The sequence below is a fragment of the Eleutherodactylus coqui genome, chromosome 7 (genome assembly GCF_035609145.1).
Source record: "Eleutherodactylus coqui strain aEleCoq1 chromosome 7, aEleCoq1.hap1, whole genome shotgun sequence".
NCBI lineage: Eukaryota > Metazoa > Chordata > Amphibia > Anura > Eleutherodactylidae > Eleutherodactylus > Eleutherodactylus coqui.
The window spans coordinates 219,851,204-219,863,771 of record NC_089843.1 but is presented as its reverse complement, the minus strand read 5'-3'; the positions used below and the strand labels follow the sequence as shown (position 1 = coordinate 219,863,771).

General features: G+C 44.2%; 1 protein-coding gene across 2 annotated transcripts in view; it reads left to right on the top strand.

Annotated features, from left to right (window-relative positions):
* The window catches only part of RAX2 (retina and anterior neural fold homeobox 2), a 53,761-nt gene that overhangs the window by 15,180 nt on the left and 26,013 nt on the right, over positions 1-12,568 (top strand). The window contains exon 2 of one of the 2 annotated variants that reach the window (XM_066574939.1): positions 9,128-9,236. The exons of the other annotated variant lie outside the window; for it this stretch is intronic. The gene's annotated coding sequence lies outside the window, so the exon portion shown is untranslated. The remainder of the gene's footprint in view (positions 1-9,127; positions 9,237-12,568) is intronic. 2 annotated transcript variants of the gene reach the window in all.

Genomic DNA, 12,568 nt, shown 5'->3' with positions numbered 1-12,568 from the left:
TGAGAAAAGCTGTCACTTTAAGAGCTAAGCGGAAAAGCCTAAATATATTAACCCTCTGTGAACCGAGCCGCTCACCGAATGGACCTTCCTTATCTAACGATTTGATTTACGGAATTGATTAGTGCCCCCCTCTAGTCATCCTGCTTACTGCAGATGAAGTGACCTGTTCTTCAACCATCAGCCACATAGAAAATGATACAGTGACCTCAAGCAGTGATACTTCATGATGTGGATAGAATAGTTTTTCTCGTTGAGGCTCCAGTCGCACGGGGCAGTTCGGTTGCAATAAAAACGGCACCAAAAAGTGAAGTTGCAAAACTGTGTGCATTTTTTGCCACTTTTTACTACAAACATAGTAAAAACACACATTGTATCACCAAGGCACTTTTTGATGCAGTTTTTAACCGAACTGCCCCGTGTGCATGGAGCCTGAACCTGCACAGTAATCAATGACACCTGAGGCATTGGGCCGGGTTCACATTAGAGTTCTATGTGGTCAGTAAACGCATCCAAATCGGCGCGTCTTACCTGAACGCACGCTGCTGGTGGTTTTGCAGTTATTGGCAGTTCATTTTGGGGGGGGAAACATGTTTTTCAAAAATTATGTCTCACCTTTAAAAACTGCACACCCAACGACCTCATTGCAAAACTACAGCATTGTGCATTAAAACATATGGCATGCACGATGCCACAACATGTGCCCCTGGGCATCCACTATCCTAATTGGATCTCTTTGCAGTCTTTGCTCCTGTTTTCTATGTCAGCGGTGCTAAACTTTTCATCAAGACTGTTTGCAAAGTTGCTTCAATCTTTCATTTGAGACGCATCGAGGCGATAAAAAAAGGTGGTGAAGGCGGCCTTTAAAACAAAACTACAAAGCCATAAATAGGTTTAACCCCTTAGTGACCAAGCCTGTTTGCTCCTTAATGAGCAACTCATTTTCCCTTTTTTTTTTCGGCGTCGCATTCCAGGAGCCAGAACTTTCTTCGTTTTCTGCTGACACGGCCGCATGAGGGCTTGTTTTTGTGGGACAAGTTGTGTTTTTTAATGGCATCATTTTGGGTTGAATATAATGTATTGTATAACTTTTAGTATTTTTTTAGGGGTATTTAGGGGATGGAAATTCTGCAATTTTGTATTTCATTTCTACGGCATTCAGTGTGAGGACATTCTCCTCCGGTCGGCACGATTCAGGCGATACCAAGTTTATACAGTTTTTTTGTTTTGCTATTTTTGTACACTAAAACCCCTTTTTTTTCCCCAAAGATTTGCTTTTGTGTCGCTGCAGTCCAAGAGCTGAAGCATTTTTATTTTTACATTGATGGAGCTCTATGAGCTCTATAATTCTGCAAAGCAGTACGATTATGTCAATACCAAATGCATATAGTAGTGCATTAGAAAGCCTATGAGGTCAGCCAGAGGCTGAGACCCATAGGCCACCCTAGCTGGCAGACCCAGAGGTCTGCAGGTGCCATAGCAACACATCGGGACCCCTTGATCACATTGTGGGGGTTCAATGGGTGACAGAGGGAGCCCCTCCCCTGTCAGCGTTTTACATGCTGCGGTCGCACTGATCGCGGCATGTAAAGGGTTAAACATTGATATCAGTCCCTGGTGTTAGAGCAAGTACCCGGCTGTCATCCGACAGCTGAGCACCCCCTCCCTCGGCACGGGAGACTTGTGCCGGACTTCTAATGCAGTGCCTTCAAAAGAAGGTGCTGCCGAAAAAAGCCCCTTAACAGACACCATCGAAAGACATATGGGCGGTCGTTAAGGGGTTAACTGTCTGCTTCCCGAAGTGGTCACTAGTTGTTCACCAAACCTGTGCTGTTCTGACAGTCAATGTGATAACGAGCAAAAGTGCAAATAAGCAAATCATCTAAAATAATATTTTTGTCCTGAAAAATCTATGTAGAGTGCCACAAGGGGTCTCCTTTCCTTCAAAGTTGCTGCCAACTGATTGTTGTCAAGTGATGTTCATCTTTAGATATCAAAAAGGATAATAGAAAGTAGGGTGCGTGTAGTCTTATATTGCTCATAGAAGTCTATGGAGAGAAGAGAGGGAGGAGGAGGGAGGCAGAAGCAGAGAATCATTCTGATGAACTCTTATAAATAATGGTGTTTTACTATCTCACAGCTACTGAAATCACATCTACACTGCTCAGGACTTGTCTATACAGTCATACAGAATGCTGTTTTATGTGTGTGAATGTTACAGAGAGCCAATATCGTATAGAGACATCATGCAGTTAATCTTCACTCACCAGCTCAGAGACAACTGAAAATTAGAGATACACCCTGAGGCTTCATTCACACAGGCGCAACGATTTTCAGCCGGCCGTGTCATGGCCACAGCGCCACCGAAAATCGCGTGAACTCCCGTTTTAATGCCTGTTCAGACGACTGATGCTGCGGTGCATTTACGCTGTACCCCTGGGATACCCTCAGCTCAGCTAAACTCCCACCCCCTCTGCGCCCCTTGCCAGCTTACGACAAGTGGAGGGGGCGGAAGTTTAGCAGAGCTAGTCTCTCCCCCTCTCCACTCCAGCCAATTAGAGCTGCTGACAAGGGGAGGGGTGGGACTTTAGCACACTAGCTCCTGCCCTGTCCCACCCCCTTCCATTGCAGACAGTTGGCAAGGGGAGGAGAGGGGGAGAGAAACGGTTGGGAGTTCAGTAGTCATGTTCCTAAACTCCCTCCCACCTCCTTTCTCCGGCAGCTTCCATAGGCTCTCATAGGAGTCTATGGCAGCGGCCGCCATATTCTGCCTGAAGATAGTTTCAGAACTATCTTTCCTGGACGGCGTAAAAACGCCGGAATGCACCACTTCCAATCCAAAATATTTAGACATTTTATGTCCAAAACAGAATATTTAAAATCCTAGATATTTTTTTCACGTTTGTTTTTATATTTAAAACTTTTTTCATTGTTTTTCTTCATACTTTATTCATGGAGGTAAAAACTATTTATTTCTTCACCATAAACTCTAAGGTAAGTTGTCTTACTTATTAACCTTTATCCAAACAAAAGCTACATTCTAACCAAAACTTACACAGGATGACTGTCGGGCAAACGATGCCCGATAGTCGTCCCCACATGTGCTGTTGTACAGGAGCGAGTATCATTGGCTCGCAGTGGGGCAGATGGAGATTTCACTCCTCGCTCTCCCCCACCCCTCTCCATTCACTTAACACAGCGGCCGATCATCATTCAGGATATTATACAGCCTGAACGATGATCATTCAGTGTAAACAGCAGCCGCTCAGTATTGAACGGCCGCTGTGTTAAGTGAATAGAGAGGGGCGGGGGAGCGAGGAGAGAATTCTCCTCCAGCCGCTCCGGTGCACCGTCCCATAGGGAGACCTCGGACACTTGGCATACGTGGGGAGCTGGGAGGGTAGAGTGCTGACTTGCCATGGTGGCACTTACCATGCTCCATCCCTGAGGGACACACACAGCGAAGTCCAGAGTAGCACTGCAGGCCACCAGGGACACCCCTCGGATAGGGAAATGCCCACCAAACTGGATAGTAGGGGGGTAATTGTGACGCGTGATGCCACCATTCCCACCGGTATGAACCCTGGCAAATAAACACAGCACAGAGAGTCTTTGTAGTACCACAGGTCTCAGGGAACGGTCAGAGCCCGGCAATAACTTTACTTGGAGAATAATCAACACAGTACAAGGCAGTTCAATGACAGACTTCTCAGTGCAGGTAAATGAATAAACTTTAGAGATTCTTGACTCGCAGTACCTCCACCTAGCCTTAGTGATGCGTTTGTGACAGACAAACAGGGTGTACCTCTACACAGTGATCCAGATTTCAGACGACTGCATAGGAAATCAAATCAAATGACTAGTAGCTCTGCACTGGGCCTTGTACAATGCCACAGACTTATGCTCTCTCCTTCTCTCTATGGGGCTCACTCCATATAGCATCCAATCATAGCAGCACGGGAAACCTCTCCTTTTCCTCCATGCTTCAGCACATGAGGACTGAAGGTGCCCCCGTGTGTCTGGACCTCCTGTCCCACCAAACTCCTGAAGACATGGACTCTCCCCGCTCACCATCACCATTTATAACCTCTCTCATACCACATGACATGACATAACTGATACATTTACATGCAGGCTTTCGATTTTATTAGAAATTAACCTTTCAAGCGCTGCAGATATGCAAAACACATACTGGAAATGAGAAGACAGCTTTGCACAGTGCATCAACACAAGACATACATGTATGGCATTTGTGGAGGGTCACTACTGCGCCCCCTGCTGGTCGCTCTGTGACTGAGCCAGCAATACTCCTGTGCAGCAGCATGAGAGTGAGTATGTGCGAGGACGAGTTTAGGGCATCGTTTGCCCAACATTCATCCTGCGTAAATGGGGCTTATCAGGGGTTTGGACAAGATGTCTTTTATGTTGCGAAGATCCCCATAGGTTGCTACCTTTTGTGGGCTGCCCAGGATGCACAAGGGAACCAATGCATTTGTGGTAAATCCACTGCTGGACGCTCAAACTTCAGGATTTATTTGGACCAGACTCCTTGACATTTCATAACAATATTATCATCATATACTCAAGATAGCATGAACCTCCTGAGAAGGATGAAGTATCTTGATGTGAGCCCCGCCGAATACTGATGCCTTGCGAATATTGATGTAAAATCTTTGCATAGGTTGATCTGCAGGTTAGCTGAAGGCTGTTACTATCTTAGACTTAGAGGAGTTCTTCTCACATCACAGAATTCCTTAGAGTTTATACTTACCCTCTGATTCTCAGTACTACTACCAACTTATACAAATTTCCTCTTGGGCTGCTGGGAGGACACCATAGTCCTTTCAGTTGACAACACCTTGTGGTAGCAGAAGGAGCTGTTGTGGACATGTTACATTGACAGTATCCTCCTGCGGTGGCCTGTTGGCAGGTACCAAAGATTAATTTGATTAATTCATTAGTTATCTGAACAAGTTGATAGGTCTTAGATTGTCCACAGGAGATTCAGTCAAACATAATATTCTTTTTGGACCTTCAGATATTTAAGAAGAGACAGAAACTTTGTCAATCATTTATTGGAAGCCTCCAACGGCCAACAACTTGCTGCACTGGAGGGGTCATCACCGCCCTCTTTGGGAATCAGGCTAAACCCCTACAAAAAAATATATTTTTCTAGAGGTTACCCAGAATTCATTGCACAGGAGATTTTAAAGTATGCTGCACTGGAGAGGCAACAGTTAATAGTACCCAAGCAGAGTGAAGAAGGAAAGTTCATTACAGTACATTGATTGATGCTTATGATGGTAATGCCAGCGAAGTCATACATACTGTATCTTGGAGACATTCTGACTAGAGATGAGCGAGCATACTCGATACGGCAAACTACTCGATCGAGTAGTGCCTTATTCGAGTACCTGCCCGCTCATCTCTAAAGATTCGGCTGCTGGCGCCGGTGACAGGTGAGTTGCGGCGGTGAGCGGGGGGGAGAGAGGGAGAGAGAGATCTCCCCTCCGTTTCTCCCCGCTTTCCCCTGCCGGCACCCGAATCTTTAGAGAAGAGTGGGCAGGTACTCGAATAAGGCACTACTCACTCAAGTAGTTTGCTGTATCGAGTATGCTCGCTCATCTCTAACTCTGACCACTTCTTATGGCTGATAGTGACTATACGGTAGATGTCTTGTCAGATATGCCTATTGTCAGAAAGGGAAGGAGCCTATGGGATAGGCTTAAGCATAGCCACCATACATGCCTGAATCCACAGGGCACTTGGTTGAATCACAAAATGGTATGTGTGTTAAGAGGGGAAAAAAGACAACAAAAGATTTCTCCAAAAATATGATCAAAATATTAAAATTGATTACAGATATACAATAAATGTAAAGAATATAAAATGTGTATGAAAGTCACAAAAGGAAATCACTAATAGAATAGCACACTAATAGGGTCTAAACAGCAAACCACCAGCATGTCTATGGGGGAGATACTTGGATTCTGTCAGTATACTGTTCTATAAGTGATTTGAGTTTGTACCATTCGTCACCTATAGTTAGTGGCCCCATTTGGTGATATCTGGCATTCTGTTTACTGTTTTTCATAGTCCTGCCTCTTCTTAATATGTGATTGTTTTTCTGTATTAATGTATGTTCGTGATTAATTTATGTTGGGCATAGATATTGTTACATATTACCCGTGTTTCCCCGAAAATAAGACAGTGTCTTATATAAATTTTTGTTCAAAAAGGTTTAACTTTTTTACATGTATAGCTGCCTGGACACTATTTAAATTGACTTTTTAAATTAACTGTTAGCAGGGCTTAATTTTGGAGCAGGGCTTATATTTCAAGCATCCTCAAAAAGCCTGAAAAATCATTTTGCATCCTAAAAATTCTGGAAAATCATGCTATGTCTTATTTTCAGGGAAACAGGGTATATGGTTGATATCTTTGAGCTATTATGCCAATCTTTGTTCATGAGGCTACATTTTCACCCTGTCATGTATTGAAGTTTATGGACTTGCATTCTGCATATATGCAGAGGGGCCAGAAAAGAGATATACGATCCAGGCAGCATCAGATGTGTAAAAAAAAAACCCTCTATATTCCTCCATAAAACAACTGGCATAATGGAGGAATAAAGAGGTTGTTTCTAGACATCTGATGCTGCCTGGATCGTATATCTCCTTTCTGGACTCTCAGTGGGGTCGTGATCCAGACCCGAGATCGGGCTGTGCATTCCCTCCTTGCCTTGGAATAAGGTTGAAAAACACCAGGGGATCTTCTGGTCTCCGTATGCTGCGGTGTGCATAACAGCTATGTGCAGAGGGGCCGCAGAGGGTTATGAGTATTTTGTGGTTATTTGTGCTTTAATAATTCCACAGGAATCATCATGCAGTAATAAAACTGAAAGGAGTAATATAATATAACGAATGCATGTTTTATATGAATGTGATCTGTATGGGGAATGCCAGGAAAAATGCTGTTTTGCATGATTAATTCACTGATTGATAGGGCAGGTCATGTGTCCCCTGGAGAGGAAACAGGAAGAGGAGAATTAGCTCTGGATCAGAGTAAGCTGCATCCTGGAGAACAAGCCAGCGTGGAGAGCTGCGCGACTGAGGCCTGAGATGCAGTGGCAAAGGGAAGCCACTGGTGGAAAACCATTGCTGAGTGCTTGCTACAGAGGGGCAGCATGTGGGCATTGAGTGAGTTGCTTGAAGCTGCCTTAACAATAGCTGAGATCAGCAAGCATCGCTGAGAAGGTAAAGCTGCAGGGACTACAGCTAGAGGAACTGCTGTTGAGACTGCTACAAAGAGTGATGCACCATCTAACAATACTGTGGATTGGGCTACCCCTAACAGACGTCCAAAGGCACTTCATCCACGTTACTGTACCAAATATATTGGAGATGCGTAAGTTAGGTTGGTCCTCAGAATAAACCTGACGTGTGCACATGGGTAGGGACTTATATGCAGGCCTGCTAGTTACAAGCAGAAATAAGCTGGCCTGGATTTTAGAGGAGTCCCTTCAACTTTGTGGATTCCTCTGTGAAGTAAGTGGGGAATGTATCTTCTCCTTTTCATCTGATCTTCCCTATATTCCCTTTATCTGTACAATTCTATTGAAAAACAAACTGTAAAATCATGTAGTTGCATAAGGTTCAACCCCCTCTTATATTTCGGGATCTAGTTGTGTTTAGAATTAGCCAATCACATGTCACCTCCTGATAACTAGTAGTCAGCACTCCGCTGCCATTACTTACAGGGATTCTGGTTCCACATATAAAGTTGGGCTCTTCTAGGAGGATTTTCCTGCAATTTTCTTAGTTGGTCCGTAAAGGTCTTACAGCAGATCAAAGGGATCTGATTGTTGGAAGGTCAGGAGAAGAAGGGGAGCAAAAATGTCCAGGGAATTACATATACCATGGAACACAGTGAAGATGGCCATCAAGAAGTGGATTACATTTGGCACAACAGTGACATTACCAAGAACTACAAGATCCCAGGGACATTCCCACATCTGATGTTGTGTACCTGATCCTGTACAGTAAATGTCCGGTCGGGAGCCTTTATGTTGGAGAAACAGGACAAAACCTTAAAGTGAGGATGAGATCTCATCACCAAACAATTAAAGGGAAAAACACAGAATTCCCTGTGGCGGAGCCTTTCTCCAGTCACGGACACAATATAGAACATATGAAAGTTACTATACTTAAAGGCAATTTCAAATCTCAACATCACAGAAGAATTTGGGAGTACAAGTTTATAACCATCCATCAGGAATGGAATGAACCTCGGAGGGGGCTTTTTGCATCAGTGGAAAATATGAGAAATCTGGAGCAGAGATAACATGCTGGTCTGGTGACCCCCTAACACCAATTTGTAGGCCATAAGACTTTCACATTCCTTATCAGTGGACTAATTAAGTAATTACTGATCTGCTCACCCTGTTCTGGTATTTTTCTAAGTGCAAATTAATTACACCATGTCTGTGCCTTGTGGTAAGTATGTCTGTATATAAATATGCCTCTTTGGATCTATTTCATTTAAGCCTGAGGAAGAACCGTGAGTAGGTTCGAAAGCTCTCTATAACATCATTTAGAGTTTGTATCGAAATGGCTCAGTCAGCCTTTGTACAAGATGTCAAGCTTTTGATCAGCGAGGCCTGTAATTGGCTGCAGCAGCCTGTGACATCCCATTAAAAGGCTGCTGCAGCCTGTATATACGGCATCACAGGGCAGACCTGCTGGTTTGGGACATGAAAGGTGTCAGGAGAAATCCCATTCTATTATGTTTTGGCACCAGGAACACTTATTTTAAAAAAATTAACTTGGTCAACCCCTTTAAATATGCAAATGTTTATGTCATCTTTATTATGTTGACAAAACGTCTAGAGAATTGTGTAGGCACATTTGTGAGTATATTATTGACATCCCAATGACTTCTCATGTAAATGAAAGTCATGGGGTAATCCACATACCCTTTGCTTTGCTACTGTCAGAGTCATTAGGCCATTACCTATAAAAGGGGACAGAAACAAAAAGATCTTGTGAAAGGAATCAGACTGAATATAACGCCTTTAATAACAGAACCTCTGTCTCTGAATGAATTGCTGACAGACGGTTGTTTCTTGCAGGGAACTACCACTGTTTGCTTGGAGCTTCCAGTTTAATATCATGGTCTACCGGCTCTAAACCAGAGTATGAAGATGAAGGTGGTTTCTAACTGCATTTGATGCAATACAGGTATTGCAGTGTACTGTCACCATCGTTCAAAGTGCTGCATTGCTATATGTTTGCAGCCTTCCAGCATCCTCGTCCTGCCCTCCGCAAGATGATAAGGGAAGAAAACTGTTGCTAGTCTGATGAACTGGCAATTTACATTTTCAAACCAGTACCTTAGTGTGAAATCAACACCAAGGCCATTATTTGGGGCACCCTGTCTTCTCTGTGAGCCTATGGCCCTCACTTCTGGGTCATTTTTTCAGTATGTGTGTCCCTTCGGTCCCCCTTTAATCTAGTCCGCTATCACTCTTCTTTTCTAGCCAGTAATATCTTTGACCATTGTTTTGTATGTTGGTGGTTAAAAACCAGTTTAAGCACCTTCACACTATTTAGATAGGAACGTCTACATATGGTGCCACTTATAGTTCATCAGTGTTTATCAATATTGTTTATGTTGCAGGATCTTGGGCCATGATACTCTGTGTTACCACCAGACTCGTCTACATTTGTTGGCAGGGGGATCATTTTATTACTCAGCTGGTTGGAGGAGGTTACTAGGAATAGTGTGGGCCAAGAAGGCGTCCAACACTAGTGGGGTGGCACTTGTTGGGACTTTGAAGCACCATGCTAAAATGCAGAGGGGAAGAATTAGGAGAATGGATATTAGGTTGTATTCTTGGCACCATTGGGTGTACATGGTTTACACTGCATGTGCTGTTTCAGGAGCCGGTATCTCTACTGGTTACTGGTAGCTTGTACGTGTTGTGGGAGACATGTGGGACCACAGTGGTTGCTCAAGGGGTAGCGAGACCTGCGCAGTATCACAGGAAAGGACGGTCAGCTAACCTGCTGCCAGTCCACTTTCTGGTTAGGATTGAAGAATTTTAGCCACAGAGGTGGATAGTTTGCAGAATATGGTGTAGGATATCACCATGGCAAAATAGGCTGGGCGTCTTATCAGCATGTAAGGAGGTAGGTTTAAGGAGCGTGTCAGGTTGAAGGGAGCAAAATCTGGGTTGAACTAGGTTAAAACCTGGTTGGAGGGGCTGCTGTGGCCAAAATAGGTGTTGAATGGCATGGGTGTCCAGACGCTTGAACATACCTGATGGGTTGGCCTCAGTAAGTGTGGTTCACTAAACAACTGGTGAGAGGGTAGTGTGTACAAGTAAATGGAGAGTAGATCAATGTCAGGTTGTAACCTTTTTGCTGCTTTAGTTCATCTGTATTTACACCTGGTTCAGTTATAGTTTAGGGACTTTGGGGAAATGTGAAGGTACTAATTCTCTCAGAGCATGATCGTAGGGACACTATTTAGTAACAGAAACCCTGCAGTGTTGTTGATAATAATCATTACTTTTTTCATAGACTCATAGAATGGTAGAGTTGGAAGGGACCTCCGGGGTAATCTGATCCAACCCCCTGCTCAGTGCAGGATCACTAAATCATCCCAGACAGATATTTGTCCAGCCTTTGAACACTTCCATTGAAGGAAAACTCACCACCTCCCATGGTAACCTGTTCCACTCATTGATCCCCCTCACTGTCAGAAAGTTTGTTCTCGATAATTCCTACTGCCACATAGTATGATTGAACTGTCAAGCTTTGTGTTGAAGATGGTTTCCACTGGGGGTGCCGGTGTCCAGGTGAGGCACAGCGCTTGTCCTGGAGCTGCAGGGGGCCCAGCCTGGCGGCCGTGTCCGGGGTTCCCCTGCTCTGGTGGTTGCTCGGGGACACTCTGGTGTCATGTGACTTCCCCCGCCCCTCTGGGCGGGGAGTTCTGCTTATATACCTGGCTGGGTCAGACACTGGTTGCCAGTGTTTGGTTCTGACTCCGTCTGCCTACACCCGCATTATTGACCTGACTACTTGTGTTCTGACTTTGGCTTCTATTCTAACTCTGTTTTTGGTTTGTCCTCATGTACTGCGCACGTGTCTTTCTGGTTTGACCCGGCCTGTTTCCCGACGTCTCTCTGGTTGCTTAGTCGTTTGCGTCTGGTATCGACCTGCTGGTCTCCCTGTCCCTCTTTCCTTGGGGTCCCTGTCCCTAGTGCAGCACAGGGACCGTTGCCCAGTTGTCGCCCTGGGGCCTAGCCCAGGGGGCAAGCAGGTAGGGACACGGGGCAGGGCTGACGTAGGGACCCCCTGTCCACCTGTCCCGACCAGCAGTAACACTTTATACCCATTGGGGCAGACTTACTATTGAAAGTCAAAGATACACAACTTTCTTAATAAGAGATGATAGTTAGGTGATAAAGGGGGGAGGGGAAACATAAGAAAAGGTCGTCAAGAATCCATATAAAATCCTAGCATCATTAAGAGTAGGCGAGGGAAAAGTATAAAAATATTACATAAATAGTATTAAAGTATTAAGATACCAAGTCCTCTAGTGTATTCATTAGGTAGATAGCACATTATGGCATGGGTTCTTGAAATGGTGAGCATAGTGTCAGTTCTTATAGCATGACTAATTTCATGTATCATTATAGTAGAGATTCTATTGGTAGCTTTGGGGAAAGAAAGAATGAGCAATTTCCACCTGGAAGCTATATGGATTCTTGTGGCCATACAAATATACTGGATGACTTTATGAGCTTGGTGTTAAAATTGTGGAGGTCGGTCCCCCAAAAGAAACACAGTGGGAGATCTAGGGACTGGACCGACAAACAGGCAATAAAGTAATCTATAGACCAGTGACCATAGCAGGTCCACCACATATGGAGAGTATCTCCTATGGCTTGACAGCCTCGAAAACAAAACAGGGAGGAAAAAGGAAAATAGTGATGCAATCATTGAGGGACCAAGTAAGTTCTATGGAGGATCTTTATTGAAGTCTTCATGAAGGACACCTGGTGGCTACCTTTTGAAATAGTAGAGCAACAATGGTGCCATCTTTCAATGGGCATTTCTATCTGCAGGTCTTCCACCCACCTCTGTATAAACGAAGGCTTTCCTTGGGTTTTGTGCGCAGATAGACCCGTATAGGGTAGGATTAGTGAGTGAGAGTAGAAGAGATAAGGAGCAAAGAAAATGGAAAACTAGGTTAATTCTTAAATGTTCTTGTTCAGTTGGGTTAAGTATAGTAAGGAATCTCCCATAATGTGCAGTGATTTCACTATCATCTGTATCCAGGAAACCCCTTTCCCCCCAGTCATCATCAAGTATTTCCACCCACAATGGGCAAAAATAAGGTTTTACACAGCTTCTGCCCACAAAAAGCATAGAGGGGTGTTGACACTCTTTCACAATTATTTCCCCTTTCACATAGACCATGTAGATGTTGATGAGGCAGGCCATTTCTCCATAGTATCCAAGAAACGTATATGTATTATAGGTCATTCCGAAATGCTCCCCTT